Source organism: Mobula birostris, chromosome 6 (genome assembly GCF_030028105.1).
Source record: "Mobula birostris isolate sMobBir1 chromosome 6, sMobBir1.hap1, whole genome shotgun sequence".
Taxonomy (NCBI): Eukaryota; Metazoa; Chordata; class Chondrichthyes; order Myliobatiformes; family Myliobatidae; genus Mobula; species Mobula birostris.
Genome location: NC_092375.1, coordinates 30,787,393 through 30,803,435, shown reverse-complemented (window position 1 = coordinate 30,803,435; position 16,043 = coordinate 30,787,393). Strand labels below are relative to the sequence as shown.

The 16,043-nt window shown below is 40.6% G+C and overlaps 1 protein-coding gene across 1 annotated transcript in view; it reads left to right on the top strand.

Moving 5' to 3' along the window:
* The window catches only part of LOC140199745 (5-hydroxytryptamine receptor 1F-like), a 191,579-nt gene that overhangs the window by 161,080 nt on the left and 14,456 nt on the right, over positions 1-16,043 (top strand). The gene's annotated exons all lie outside the window — the stretch shown is intronic.

Below are 16,043 nucleotides of genomic sequence, written 5' to 3'. Positions count from 1 at the left end.
CCAATCAAGTCTGTTGTCCAGGTGAACACTCAAGTGTGTGTACTTATAAAAGAATAGTGGCTACAGGAAGACTTTAATTAAGTAACAGAATATTGTGGGTTCTAATTACAGAATAAAATTATTATCTCCCAGTCTAACAGTAAATCCAGTTTTCTATTACTATAGTGGGTGCATGCTATAACATAATCAGTGAAGCTCCTGAAACATGGATACCATTGCTGTCACATTCCATTTCTCTACTTTTGATTGCCATTCCATGTTACCACATTAGTAATATCCACATCCCTATTTGCTAGTTATGAGCCCTCACTATTCTTTCCCCTACTGCAGCTCCAACTCAGAAAAGAACATCCTTTATTAGATTTAACTGTATGTATGGTGTTGGAAAATGGTGTCCAATTGACTTTGATAATGGAGATGACTTTATATGGCTCATTATATTAGATTAGATTAGATTCGATTAGATTATGAGGACACGCTGTCTTCTTTTATTGTCATTTAGTAATGCATGCATTAAGAAATGATACAATATTCCTCCGGTGTGATATCACAGAAACATAGGACAGACCAAGACTGAAAAACTAACAAAAACCACATAATTATAACATATAGTTACAACAGTGCAACAATACCATAACTTGATGTAGAACAGGCCATGGGCACAGTAAAAAAGTTCAAAGTCTCTCGAAAGTCCCACATCTCACGCAGACAGGAGAAGGAAGAAAACTCTCCCTGCCATGCCCGACCACAGTCCAACTCTGAGTCGTCCGAAAACTTCGAGCTCCGATCAGCCCTCCGACACCGAGTACCGAGCACCATCTCTGCTGAACGCTTCGACCCCAGCCTCGGTCACCAGCAGCAGGCAAAGCCAGGGATTTTGGGGCCTTCCCTCCGGAGATTCTCAATCACACAGTAGCAACGGCAACGAACTGGGCATTTAAGAAATTTCTGCAGATGTTCCTCTGCTTCTCACATCTGTCTCCATCAAATCAGAATTGTGCGCGGCATCCTACTTACAAATACGATATTTCACCGGAGAGCTGCATGCGCTGTGTTGCGTCGCCATCTTCGCTTCCTGCTGTCTTAGTGTCAAAATATAGAGCTGCATAGGTATTGAAGTAGCAGGGTGGAGATACGTCTCTACCAAAGGAGGTGTAAGGTGCTCCTTCCCTCCACTAGCCTGCAGGTCAACCTTGGGCAAAGTGTAATACCTATAGTCCCTTGGTCAGGGTCGTGTGAAGCCATGGGGTGGGGGGGGCAGGTGGTGGATGGTTGTATGAGCAACCGATGCACATCAGAATCCTGGTTATGTGACCGCTGATGCCAGGCAGACAAACTCTGAAGAGTACTGATGATAGCTGTGGTCACCTGTCTTGTAAAGACACTGCCCAGAAGAAGGCAATGGCAAACCATTTCTGTAGAAAAAATTGCCAAGAACAATCATGGTCGTGAGACCATCATCGCCTACATCATATGACATGGAATATAATAACGATGATGATGATAATAGGTACTATCCTATTGAACTCAATATTCGGAAGAAGTTTGAATGGAAGTGAAGGTAATGTACGTTTCCTACTGATGTGGCCAAATCACCAGCTGATTGAACCTAATTGTACTAACTGAGCTATTTTTCAACTGGTACATTTTCCTTTTGTCTTCTATCAGCTAATATAATTTTGGGGATTGTAACTATAGCAAAAGCAGAAGATATCTAACATGACATTTGAAGATAAGTTGCACTTATCTTACACTTTAAGATACCATTTATTTGTTTTAACAACAATGACTTAGCACCTCTAGGTGTACAAGATGATGACAGGCATTAATTATGGAGGATAGTTGGAGGCTTTTTCCCAGGGCTGAAATAGGTAGCATGAGACGGCACAGGCTTAAGGTGCTTGGAAGTAGGTACAGAGGAGATGTCAGAGGAAACTTTTTTACACAGAGTGGTGAGTGCGTGGAATGGGCTGTCGGCGATGGTGGTGGAGGCAGGTACAATAGGGTCTTTTAAGAGACTCCTGGACAGATACATGGAGCTCAGAAAAATAGAGGGCTATGAGTAACCCTAGGTAATTTCTAAGGTAAGGACATGTTCGGCACAGCTTTGTGGGCTGAAGGACCCGTATTGTGTTGTAGGTTTTCTATGTTTCTATATCTAAGGAGGAACATGGTGATCGGTGAGTGGGACTTTGGGAGCAAAGGTTTGAATGAGCTGAAGTTGGTGTCAATACTTTAAGGGATGGAGAAGATAATTGATGGGTTAGGAACAAGGGAAGATGTGGAACTGCAGAGAGAAGATAGAGAAAATATACTCAAAAACACAATTACATAACAAATAGGAAAAGGGAAAAGCCATATGGTAGCTCAATCCTGCTGTGTCATTCAGTATAACTATGACTGCTCTACCTACCTTCCTATTCTCCCTAGAGACCAAAGATCTGCTTTCAGCTCAAATATGACTTCTCCCCAGTTACTGAGGTCAAGTAACGCCAAAGGTTCAGAGCACTCTGGGAGAAGCTACTCCTCATCATCTTTATTCTAAAAGGACCAAGGTTATTGCAGTTGCAGATGAGATTCTTGGCTCTTTCTTACTGTGGCCTCTTAAAGTTTAAAGATTGGGATGTAACGTGATTCAAACTTAAAGCTGTGCTTAACAAAGAACTGTATGAAAAGCATGCAGTGTTGGAGTCATTCAGTAAATTTAATGGAAAGTAGAACTTGCACCAGAAGAACACTAATTTGATATTTTTCTCCCATTTCCCTGTAGGTCAAGGAAATCATTTTTGCTTGGGTCTCCATTTCTATTTGCATCCTCCTCCTCTAACTGCCTCATTCAATTGCTGAAGATTGTTTTCTTGGGTTTCTTGAGTAAAGCAAATTTTTGAAGCGATCTGGTGCTTGCCCGCTGTTCTACTCATCATTGCCACAAGCACTGAGTAATTACTTAGTTTCCTGCTGATAAATTAGACCCAGGATTTAACGTGGTACAGGTCCCTTATTGAATCAATTCCGGTCACTTCCTGTGCAAGTTTATTTAGTTATTTATTTATTTTGGGATACCGCCTGGAGTAGGCTGTTCAGGTCTCACTGCCCTAGCCTAGTCACGGGACAATTTACAATAACCAGTTAACCTACCAACCGGTACGTCTTCGGAATGTGGGAGGAAACTGGTGCACCTGGAGGAAACCCACGTGATCACAGGGTGAACGTTCAAACTCCTTACAGACAGCAGTGGGAACTGAACCCAGGTCACTGGAACTTTAAAGTGTTGTGCTAACCACTAATCACCCCATTTTAAAATCAAGGTGGAAGTATATATTGCTTGTTAAATTATACATCAACAGTGTATGGAATGAATCTTCTCAAACATGAAAAATAATTTATCTGAGATGCAGGGGCTGTTAGGTCAGTTCCCTCAATCCATGGACTCAAAATGTGGGTACATTTTCAAAATGGAACTTCTGTAGCAGCAAGAGCAGGTAAGGTTGATGTTTCACCTTGAATGACTCACCTTGTGAATCCTCTAAATCTTGCCACTGTCCTCTGATCCACCACCCTCTATCACCAACAAGGACAAAGGTAGCTAACACATCAGGGCACCAAGATGTTGAACTTCCCTTCTCAATCATGAACCGTTCCGGCTTGGAAGTATAACATCATCCCTTCATTACTGTCAGATCAGAATCCTGGAATTGCATACCTGGCAGAACTCTGGAATTATCTACAGCAGTTCAAGAATTTCAAAGGTTTGGAGTTCTTTCTCAAGGAGCTGTAGAGGCCGAGATATTCAATATGTGGTCAATGGGCACACTATTTAAAGTTCAAAGTAAATTTGTTATCAAAATATGTATACCATATACAACCTTGAAATTCATCTTGTAGTTGGCCATAGAACAAAGAAATATGATAGAATTTATGAAAAACCTCTCACCATGAAGATAGGCATGTATTTAATGTGTGAAAAAGAAAGAACAGATCGTGTAAACCATAAAAGAAGCAAACAAACAATCTACAGAACATGAACCACATAGTCCCTGAAAGTAAGTCCACGGTCACGAGCCAGTTTAGCGCTGCAGCATTCCAAGATGGCCACAAGCCACAGCTGTGGAGCCAGGCTCAGTGCTGAAGTGCGTTCTGATGGCTGCAGGCTGCAGCGGCAGAGTCAGTTCAATCCTGAGGTGAGTAAAGCCTTCAGAGGAGTGAGGTGAACACTAGTTCCTCCTCTGCCCTTGGCTTTGGCCCCTTTATCTTTTTAATCTGCTTCAGCCCTTATGTTGTGTATTTAATATTTCAGTAACATTTGAATAATCTTGTTCGAATAATATGGAATGTGTTGGTTGATTGATTAAGTATTCTTGTTTGTTAAACAAGTTTAGTTAATTAATTACAGGTTATATATAAAAATACATGAATTGTATATGTCATCACACTACCATGTGATGCATGCACGCCTTGTTTAAAGTAAAGAAGTTTCACCTGCATTTCAGACTCCTGTGTCTCCTTTGAATTAGTTTATGTTTTGAAATTATAAAACATAACATTGGTGACAAGCTTTTTTAAAATGAACCCGACATGACTACTGGCCTGTAAAGTGCAGCGAGACATTCGAAATAAGACAAAACGCGACATCAAAACAGAGCAGCATGTGTGCTTTGGAAGGGAAGACACGATTGAGTTTGAAAAAAAGGCTCTCAACAGAAGCATTCACAATTCATAAAGTGTACTGACTGATAATAATCCTTAAAAAAGCAGAAATGGCCGGTTACATCAGAAAGATAAAAATGATTGATTCACAACTGGTAATTGGATTTTATATCCTGAGCATATTGTGCAGTATTTTGAAGCAAATAAAATAGCCAGTGAAAAATGGTACCAACTTTGCTAAGTGTATGAGGTTTAAAGGCATACAGTATGCTTCAGATTTTGACTGCTCCAGACAAACCATCAGAAATGAGGTTTGCTAAATATAGCAGAAATGATGCAAGAACATTTAGAATGCTTTAAGACCATAAGGCCATAAGATATAGGAGCAGAAGTAGGCCATTCAGCCCATTGACTCTGCTCCACCATTCAATCATAGGCTGATCCAATTCTTCCAGTCACCCCCACTCCCCTGCCTTCTCCCCATACCCATTGACGCCCTGGCTGATCAAGAACATATCCATCTCTGCCTTAAATGCACCCAAAAACTTGGCCTCCACAGCCGCTCGTAGCAACAAATTCCACAGATTTACCACCCTCTGACTAAAGTAATTTCTCCGCATCTCTGTTCTAAATGGATGACCTTCAATCCTGAAGTCATGCTCTCTTGTCCTGGACTCCCTTACCATGGGAAATAACTTTGCCATATCTAATCTGTCCAGGCCTTTTAACATTTGGAATATTTCTATGAGATCCCCCCTCATTCTCCTGAAGTCGAGGGAATACAGCCCAAGAGCTGCCAGACGTTCCTCATACAGTGGGCTTCATAAGCAGAATCAAAAGGAAGGGAAGTCCACTTCAGCGTATGTGGCTGAATTGAAGAGATTGTCTGACCATTGTCAGATTGGTAATGGGCTTACTGATACACTAGGAGATCGCTTAATTTGTGGAATCTTACTAGAAAGCATTTAAAAATGGCTCTTAACTAAAGCACAGCTTACATTTAAAAGAGCAGTGGAAATCGTTATTTCAGTGGAAACTGGAGACAGAGATGCAGAGAGTTGGAGTCAGGAATGAAAGTGAGTGTGAACAAAGATGCAACATCTAAACAGAAACCTGTTTGGCCAAACAAACTGTGTTACCATTATGGCAGGGGTTCACATACATCAGACCAGTGCAGATTTAGTGGCGAAACTTGCAAAAAATGCAACAAAGTAGAAAGGTACAATGAGCATGTTGAGCAGAGAAAAATAAATTAACTGCACAGAGAAAAGAAAAAGATAAAAGTTCAAATTGGAGTTTCAAGAAGAGCACTAATCTGCATGCTATTGATGAAAATTCTGATAATGATGAGAGTGACAGAGGATTGTGTAGCCTTGAGATTTACCGTGTGAAAATTAACAATTGGCAAGTAATATGGCTTATACAAGAAGTGATCAGCAAATTAATTAAAATTAAATTGGACACATTTGGAAATTTCAGTCATTCCACAAAAAGGGTTTGAATGGCATTTCACAGATATTGAACCGAAGCAAATAGATATCCAAATAAGAACTTGTACTGCAGAAGAAATTTTTATTTCAAAATATACTTTATTCAAAAATAAATATATACAGTAAACCATTCAATAACTTTTCATCCTTTACATACGTTTCCATTATACTCAGTAAAATACCCGTGTTTATAGCCACCCACGTGGCACTCCAGTAGTTCAGCTTAGCATCTCATTGTTGAGGGGTATACTCCCCGCCCACCGACCCCTCCCATTCCCACGGGTGGAGAAACCTATACTGTGGTCCTTCCCCACCGGACCCTTGCGGTGGCTGCACCAAGTTTCAGTGCGTCCCTCAGCACGTACTCCTGCAGCCGAGAGTGTGCCAGTCGGCAGCATTCTCCCACGGACATCTCCATGTGCTGGTAGATCACCAAGTTTCGGGCTGACCAAAGAGCGTCTTTCACCGAGTTGATGATCTGCCAGCAGCACCGGATGTTGGTCTCCGTGTGCGTCCCCGGGAACAGCCCGTAGATCAGAGAGTCCTCTGTCACGCAGCTGCTGGGGATGAAACGTGACACTAGCCCGTCCATCCTCCTCCACACCCTCTTTGCGAACTGGCAGTGTGCAAAGAGGTGGGTCACAGACTCCTCCTCACTGCAGTCCTCCCGTGGGCAGTGGGGTGCGGAGACGACGTTCCGGGCGTACAGGAGGGCTCTGACTGGGAGGGCCCCTCTCACCGCCAGCCAGGCGAGGTCTTGGTGCCTGTTGGTGAGATCTGGCGATGAGGCATTTTGCCAGATGAACTGGACAGTCTGCTCAGGGAACCACCCCACTGTGTCCATCACGTCCTTCTCCTGCAGTGCCTGCAGGACACTTCGTGCCGACCACTGCCTGATGGCCTTGTGGTCAAAGGCGTTCTCCTGGAAGAACTTTGCTACGTGGGATAGGTATGCAGAAGAAATAACTCCTATGGAAATAACATCTACTCTGTGCCTCTGATTGGAAAGCATATTTTATAACTGAAATACAACAACCAGCAAGCCACATTGAGTTTGAATGTGGTAAAAACAGAAGGGCCAGCATTGTGGGGGTATGTTTCGCTAAGACAACTACAACTTTATTGGAGATCCATCCACCATTTGCTTGCCACATCCTCCGCAATGAAGCCATACAAAAGCATATTAAGAAAGGTGCTGGATGATGCCACAACTGTCCCCATGCCAAATACCCTGAACTGTTGCCCGACAGAGAAGCAGCTGGTGTTGGTGCCAACCTCTGTGCCTTTGATTGGAAAGCACATTGGACCAAAAAACGACCATGTTGCTCAGAGGAAGCGTGAAAGTGATGAAAGCACTACAACAGTTTTTGTAGGCAACATATCTGAGGAAGCTTCTGACATGTTATTTGTAAAATGTGTCTTGGTTTTAAGCTGGAAGAGAGTTCAAGGAGCTTCAGGAAAGTTGAAAATAAAGAAGCAGGATTTACTCTGTGTGTATATTAAGGCTATTGCATGACTTCAAGAGGAAGACAAAAAGCTGCTTGTAAAAGTAGATCCAATGACCAAAGCCCAGTTGGATGAGGAGTTAATGGAGATATGAAAACCAAGGATTTCTCAGATGATATTGTGGATGAGGAAAACAAGAGGAGAAATTATATCATGAAGGAAGCAATAGAAAGATTAAAAAGAGGATTCTCCAGTAAACTAAATGCACCTTTCCAAGATAAAGATGCACAAACTAGAAGAAGAAAAATGAGGAAAAAGATGGAGAGAAAGAATGTGAATGAGAAAGAGAATGGTGTGAAAGAGAGAGGCAACATGAGAAAAAAAGGAAAGAGATCCAGAGAGAGGAAAGGAGAAGAAAGGTGTCCAGAGCTGTCAGAAACACTTGCTGCAGTTTTACAGACAACTGCTATAACCACTACAGGGAAGGCCACAGAACCTGAGATTGGTTCACAGCCGTGATTCTCACCTGCCTAGCAGAGTGATCCCTCTTGTCAGGAAAGATGTTAACCCACAAGAGCAACAAATCTTCCACAGCAATTAAATATTTAGGCCTGAATGGGACAATTTAAAAATTTACTATGCTGCGGATCTCTGTATATAGTAGTTATATTATATAATATGCTGTGTATATAGTTGCAATACGTTCTCTAGTAAGTTGGAGTTTAAAGCTAAGCAGGGAGGAGTGTTGAGTATTTAATATTTCTGTCATATTTGAGTTGTATATATATATATATGTTGATTGAACTTTCTTGTTTGTTTAGATAATTATGCGTTATATGTAAAAATATGTTGATTGCATACATCATCACACTACCATGTGGCGTGCACACCTTGCTTAAAGTAAAGACAATGTTACACCTGCATTTCGGACACTTGTGACTTCCGTTGAATTAATTTATTGTTTTGAAGTTACAAAAATAACAGCTCACTTGAGTTGCTGCCACATGAATGGCTGATTAGATATTTACATTAACAAGATATACAGGTGTACCTGAAAAAGTGGCCACTGAATGTAGTCACCTCCTCTTTCCAAAGGACAGTTTGAGATAGGAAATTAATTCTGACATTTCCAATAATGCTGTCAACCTGAAAATGAATAATAAAATAAATGGAATACTCCTTTAGATTTTCTTTTGTATGTGGGTTGCCCACATTGATCAGTGAACACCAGCAGCTGATAGCAGTAACCATTCTGTAGCCGGTGGCTGTCAAAATCTGCAGGCAGCTTATTGCAAAGATTTCTCTTTAATTTATAGATGAAATCTGTGACAGCAAATCAATAGCAAATGTAACTATCTGAAACTGTCCTCTTCTGAAGCTGTTTCCTTTAAATCGATGCCAAAGGCTTGCAAAATCAACAGGTGGATACAGACAGGTGTGTGAATGCAGCATAACCACAATAATGTTTTGACAAGTGAAAGGGAATTTTTAACCATATCAAATGTTTGAAAATGTCTTACTAAATGTTTGAATGATTCAATGTAGAGTTTACCAAGATTTTCAGGATCAAAGTTTATCTATTGGGTAGCAGTTTATGTTGTGCTGTCAATCTAAATACTGTGATGTTTCCAATATTTCAAGATAAATAACTGATGTATCTTTAACTGCAGGTCTACAACCAGTTTGTCTTTTTCACTTCTTGCAAAAGGTGCAATGGAATTGAATCATCACAGTGATTAATGCAGGGGAGAAGCTAGTGTTTAATATGGCTGCACTGTCACAATCTTGTGGCTGCAGATGGTATTATCCTTTGTAATTATCTCTAATAAATGAAAAATAAATCTGCTTGGAGAAATTTGATATTGCTACAAGCCAAGAATGAATTTTGATTATATATTTTAGGATGGAAGTTTATTGTGCATGTTCATGAACTGGTCACAGGTAATATTAAAGATTAGATATTTTGATCCATTTAACATTAATTCAATTGAAATTAAACAGGACATACAAAAAAAAAAGCCCTTCATATCAGAAACTGCAGATGTTAGAATCTGGAATAGCAGTAGTCTGCTGGAGGAGTTCAGCAAGTCAGACACCATCTATGGAGGAAAATGAAACTGTGTGACTTAAGTTCCCCCAGCATTTTCTTTGTTATCCCTTTACAACAATCTTTTAGTGGTACTGATGATAATTGGAACCTTCCAAATACACACAATTTTGTTACTATACATATGTCATGTACCCGATGACGGGTTAACGATCTGGCAGAAATGGAAAACACTTTGGAGTCCAGTATTGCTATTAACTAATGGTATTTATTAGTAACTACGCAACATATAACATAATACAGTAACATAAATGCAGATAAATCAAACAGGTTAGCAATGATTATATATAAGTAAATGTGGATATATATGAAAACTAAGCTGCTTCAAGTCTAGGGGTAAATAGATAGTCTTACGATGATGAGTAAAGTTCAGTTCAGTTCGTGGTATTGAGTTGAGTAGTGATGGAGAGAGAGGGAGAGATTTGAGACTTCAGGTGAGCTGACGCCGTCGATCTTCCCATTGTCCTCCGAATTCTTTTAGAAGTCACCGACTGTGACCACAACAAAGGGGACCATTCTTCTGTGGTGGAATTATCAACCTAGGCGAGGGTTGGACACACCAAAACTCCCCACTGGTCACACCCTTTTCACACTGTGAGAGCCACTGATGGATCTGCCCAAAACTCACTTTTCTGTGGGCACAACAAAGCTCATTCAGTGTCCAAAACCATGTGTCTGTAGGTCTATCAGCTATCCCACCATGCTGAATACCAGCTGTCCCTCAAGCAGCTCCTCCCTTCTCTCTCTGTAAGAACTTGGAAGCTGCCAGTGTCCTTGCAGAAAGTATAAACAAACTGTGAGCAGTCTTCGCCCCTCTCTCTCTCTCTCTCTATTTCTTTCTCTCTCTTTTTAACAAGGTGTCTGTATTGAACAACTCTCTCTTTTTCCTTGGCAACCCTAAAGCTGACAGCAGTAGTCAGTGTCCTTGTAAAAGTGTAAACACGAGCTGAAAGACAGACTCTGCCCCTCTCGCTCTCAGCAGAAATCCAAAAGTTAGTCCCAGTTCTTTCTTGTGCTGTAAAATGACAGTCCACAGCAAAAAAGAACCCCAGGGGTACATAACACATACGTAAACTGGAAATGTTACTGTGGGCATGGAATGCAGTAAAACTCTGCATGTGTGTGCTAGGGCATTTGAATATTGCAAGTGGACACTGTCCTGGGCAAATGGATGGACCTTTCAAGATTTATCTTCTCTACAGCATCAACACAGCAGGCAGAAAAAGATACTAAATTCTGCTGTAGTCAATTTTGTTCATGAAACGAAGCAATAAAATTTGAAATTGCCTTCACTTGCCGTAGTATATCTACAGGCATTCCATGTTTAATTGGTGGAGAAAGGTCTGAGTTGCCCTATCTAATGAACAATTCTACCATCCTCATAATAACACTTCCCTGATGCCAACACCTGGAAATTTAAGGGTTGAATCATAAATCAATTAATCATTAATTAATCATGGACAGATTGGATTAGCTTTATTTATCACACGTACATCGAAAATTCATACAGTGAAATGCTTATTTTTGCATCAATGACCAACATGGTCCAAGGTGTATTGAGGGCAGCCAACAAGTTTTGCCACGCTTCCAGCATCACTGTAGTATGCCCACAATGTATTAACCCTAACTCTAACACTCTGCAATGTGGAAGGAAACAAGAGCACCCAAAGGAAACTCACATGGTCACAGGGAATATGTACAAAACTCTTGCAGACAGCTGTGGGAATTGAACCCTGAACAGTGATTGGTGCTACTTTAAAGCATTGTGTTACCTGCTACACAATTGTACTCCCCCTCAAATATACTTAATTATTCAAAAGTTCAAAGTAAATTTATTATCAAACTACATTTATGTCACCATGCACAGCCCTGAGACTCATTTTCTTGTGGGCATTCACAGTAGAACAAAGAAATATAATAGAATCAATGGAAAACTCCAAGGAAAGACTAACAAAACAACCAATGTGCAAAAATAAAACTATTCAAATAATAATAATAATAATAATAATAATAATCCCTTCTTGGAAGATATCCCCACAATCTGAGCAGAATAGATGTTGACAAGGAAGTGTCAAACGCCTGGCTCGAAGTAGGAGACCTCTTCCCAGAATCAGAGGGGTTCTTTGTGGCAATACGGGACCAATTAACACCAAAAATGATCAAAAGTACATAATAAAAGACCTACAAATTCAAGATGGTAGGTGCAGAAAATGTCAAGGGATACCAGAAACAATTCAGCACTTTACAGGATCCTGCAGCAGTTTAACTCAATTTGATTACTTACACAGGCACAATCAAGTAGCAAACATCATTCACCAAAACGCAAACACGAGGAATCCTGCAGATGCTGGAAATTCTAGCAACACACATCAAAGTTGCTGGTGAGCCAGGCAGCATCTGTAGGAAGAGGTACAGTTGACGTTTCAGGCCGAGACCCTTCGTCAGGATTAACTGAAAGAAGAGCAAGCTGACGAAGGGTCTCGGCCCGAAACGTCGACTGTTCCTCTTCCTAGAGATGCCGCCTGGCCTGCTGCGTTCACCAGCAACTTTGATGTGTTTTGCTTGATCATTCACCAAAATTTTGCTTTGAAATAGAAACTCATAAAAGACACCATGGGTTACCATAAATGCAAGCCTGATCCAGTTAGAGTCAGAGTCCTACAAATTATATAATGACCAATCCATGATTACAGATAAGACAATCCCTAATAACTGACCAGATGTAATATTACAGGATAATCAAGCAAGAACAACATACTTAATAGATATAACCATTCCAAACACACATAACATAAAAAAATCAAATAGTGAAAAACACCAGAAATATGCTAATTCGAAGAGGAATTTGAAAGACTATGAAACATGAACAGGGTATACATTTTCCCAACTGGTATCATCCCAAAGTCACTACACAAAAGCATTAAACAATTAAGCCTACACAGCAATATTTATGTAAATCTCCAGAAAACCACATAAACTAAGCCACACAATAACAGCCTGAAAGTTCCTAGCAATTGAGAAATGAGTGTGCTTGGCTATGTCAACATTTTTACCAGTTTGAGCTGAGAAAAAATAAGGTGTAATAATTATTAATACTGTGAATATGAGCTGTACAGTCCTTGAAATTGAGTTCATACGTTGCACCCAGTATATCAATTATGACCAATATTAAGCAAGGAACAGTTTAATTCAATTAATGCATGGAGAGTAAATTAAATGCATTAAATTTCCTGTCTTTTGGCACATTTACAGGAATTTAGTTGTGTCTGCTTTATTCAAGGTTAAACTATAAATTAGTGTAAAAAGCTGCAGAATCACTTATCATTCACCAGATGGCCATATGTTAAATTTATTTAATGTTAAAATAAGACATTGTAGTGATTTAATGTGTAAACCAGAGTATCACGAGCAACTAGGGTGACAGAGATTCATTGATTAGTCCCCTTCAGATTATTGTGCATTGTGTGAAAGAACAATTAAACACCCTCTTTGAAGTGTGGGAAAAAAATCAGAGTGTTATGGTAATTTGAATTAGGGGATTTGAGTGCCTAAAGAGTGCTTCATCCGCATGCTGGTTTGAAAGGCAGGTGCATCATAAAATAAACCCCTCATCACCATTGTTCTGAGCCTACCTTACAGTCTTGCCTTTCCCCACTATGTCACATGCCTCATGTTCCCTCCTGTCCACCCGCTCCTATTCACCTTGCCAGCGCCAGAAGATTATTTGGCAACAGTACTCAGTCGTGATCTAATACTTCTATTGACTGCTGGGGCTCAATATTACAGCTTTGTTGTTCCCTCGGTATCATTAGTGTCGCACATGAAGTGCATCGAAATTATATTAATGATCTGACCTCAGTTTATCAAGAGCAGTCATTGCATTTCAGCACAGGTACACATAACAAACCACCAGTGGTGAGGCTGTATATTTATCATATTAATCCATATGATTATTTATACAACAGAATTCACCTCTCTCTCTCTGTTCCATCAGTTTGTCTGTCTGCCTCTCTCTCTCTCTGTTCTGTTTGTTTGTCTGCCTCTCTCTTTCTGTCTCTCTATCCATCTATCTATCTCTTTCTCTCTAGAAACAGAGAAATAGAAAGAGAGGAATAAGGAAATAAGATCAAATTTATGGGCACATCTGCAAGAGGCATGAAGGAGTGACATAAGGGAATTCATTTACTCTAATAGTAACAGGAATCAAGTTAAAGTAAGGAGAAAAGAGAAGGAGGCATTTTTGAAACGTGTTCAAGAGAATATTTTAAAAGTATGTTTTTACCTTGTATAGAATGAGGCAAAATAATATCAAGAATATTCTTGCAAACACGAGGAAATCTGCAGATGCTGGAAATTCAAGCAACACACACAAAAAATGCTGGTGAACACAGCAGGCCAGGCAGCACCTATAGGAAGAGGTACTCTTTCTTTCAGTTAGTCCTGACAAAGGGTCTCGGCCCGAAACATCGACTGTACCTTTTCCTATAGGTGCTGCCTGGTCTGCTGCGTTCACCAGCATTTTTGTGTGTGTGTTTCAAGAATATTCGCTTGAGTACATTTTTGGAAGATCTGGAAAATGTGTAAATGAAGAAATAATCATTGACATTGGTATTGGTTAACTATTGTCACAGGCACCAAGATACAGTGAAAAGCTTGTCTTGCATATTGTTTCTCATTGAACAGTACATTGAGCTAGAAAAAGGTAAAACAATAACAATGCAGAATAAAGTGTAAAAGCTACGGAAAGAATACAGTGCAGGTAAATGACAAAGCACAAGATCATAAAGAGGTAGTCTGTAAAGCCAAGAGTCCATTTTATTTTACAATGGGCCCATTTAAGAGTCAAGTAACAGTGGGGCAGAAGCTGTCCTCGACACCAGTGATAGTGCTTTCGGGTTTTTGGATCTTCTGCTCGATGGGAGTGGGGAGAAGGGAAAATACACATAGTGGGTGTGGTCTTTCATTCTGCTAACTGCCTAACTGAGGCAGTGAGAAGTATAGGCAGAGTCCATAGAGGGAAGGCTGGTACCTGTTATGAGCTGAGCTGTGTCCACAACTTTCTGCAATTTCTTGTGGTCTCGTGTAAAGTAGTCGCCATACCAAACAATTATGTATTCAGACAGAATGCTTTCTGTGGTGCTTCAATAAAAATAGGTATTTGTGCATGAGTCATGCTGAATTTCCTTATCCTCCTGAGGAAGACGAGGCGTTGATGAGCTTTCTTGTCATCAAGGTGGTTGGAGCAGAGCTTGCTATTGGTAATGTTCACACTTAGGAACTTGAAGCTCTTATCTCTTTAAACCTCGACGTCATTATTCATGGGATCACATGAATCCACTCCCTCACCTTTCTGAAGTCAATGACCAGCTCTTTTGTTTTGTTGACATTGTGAGTGCCTCTGTCAATCAGAGTTGACCATGGATATTGCCTCCTAACTATCCAGGTACACAAGCCTGGGCAGTATAACATTGAGAACAAGCTTTTGCCCATATAGCAAGCTGCCCCTCTCCACGCATCTGACGAACCCAAAGGAATGGCAGAGACCAATACAGTTTGGTACTAGAAGCACTGCAGGAGTTGCCATTCAGCATAGAGCTGCCTTAGGGTCTCCAACTCTGGATTCTTCTCTCGGGGTTTACTCCCGAAGCCTTCCCTATGAGTGGGTATAGCTGCAAGGCAGCGGAGGTTTGAGATTAGAGTTTTCCTTCTCCTAGATGAGCTGCCAACCATGGCTGATGAGCCCCATCTGCCTGAAGCGACTGGTTTTAAGGCACCAGTAACCCGCCTTTCCCCCTTCTCCTGGCAATAGAAACAGTTTTGCCGGGCTTAGTAGCTAAGCCACATGTGAAGGTCAGGAGCTGGACTTGGTTGTCAGAGGCTATTTGAGGCACACATTATTGGGAGCATTTAATAGGTAACAGGAGCTTGTCCCCATTACCACCCCCAGCTATAAAAACCTTAAAGAACCTGTTGACATTGAGGGAAAGGTTATTGACATGAAACCATTGTTCAAAGGTTTCTATCTCCTGTACTCCAGCTCAACATTATTTGAGATGCAGCCCATTGCAGTGCTACAACTGCAAACTTGTAGAGCAGAGATAGCCACACATTGTTGAGTTTACAGGGAGTAGAGAAGAAACAGTTTCTTCCCCTCTGCCATCCGATCTCTGAATGGACATTGAGCCCATGAACACTACCTCACTACTTTTTTATTTCTATCTTCTTGCACTACTTATTGAATTTAACTATTTAAGATATATATATAGTTACGTACCCCATAACTGGGTTGTCAAACCAGCAGAAATGGAACATTCGTTGAAGTCTGTGATTACTAGAAACTAAGAAAGTTTTAT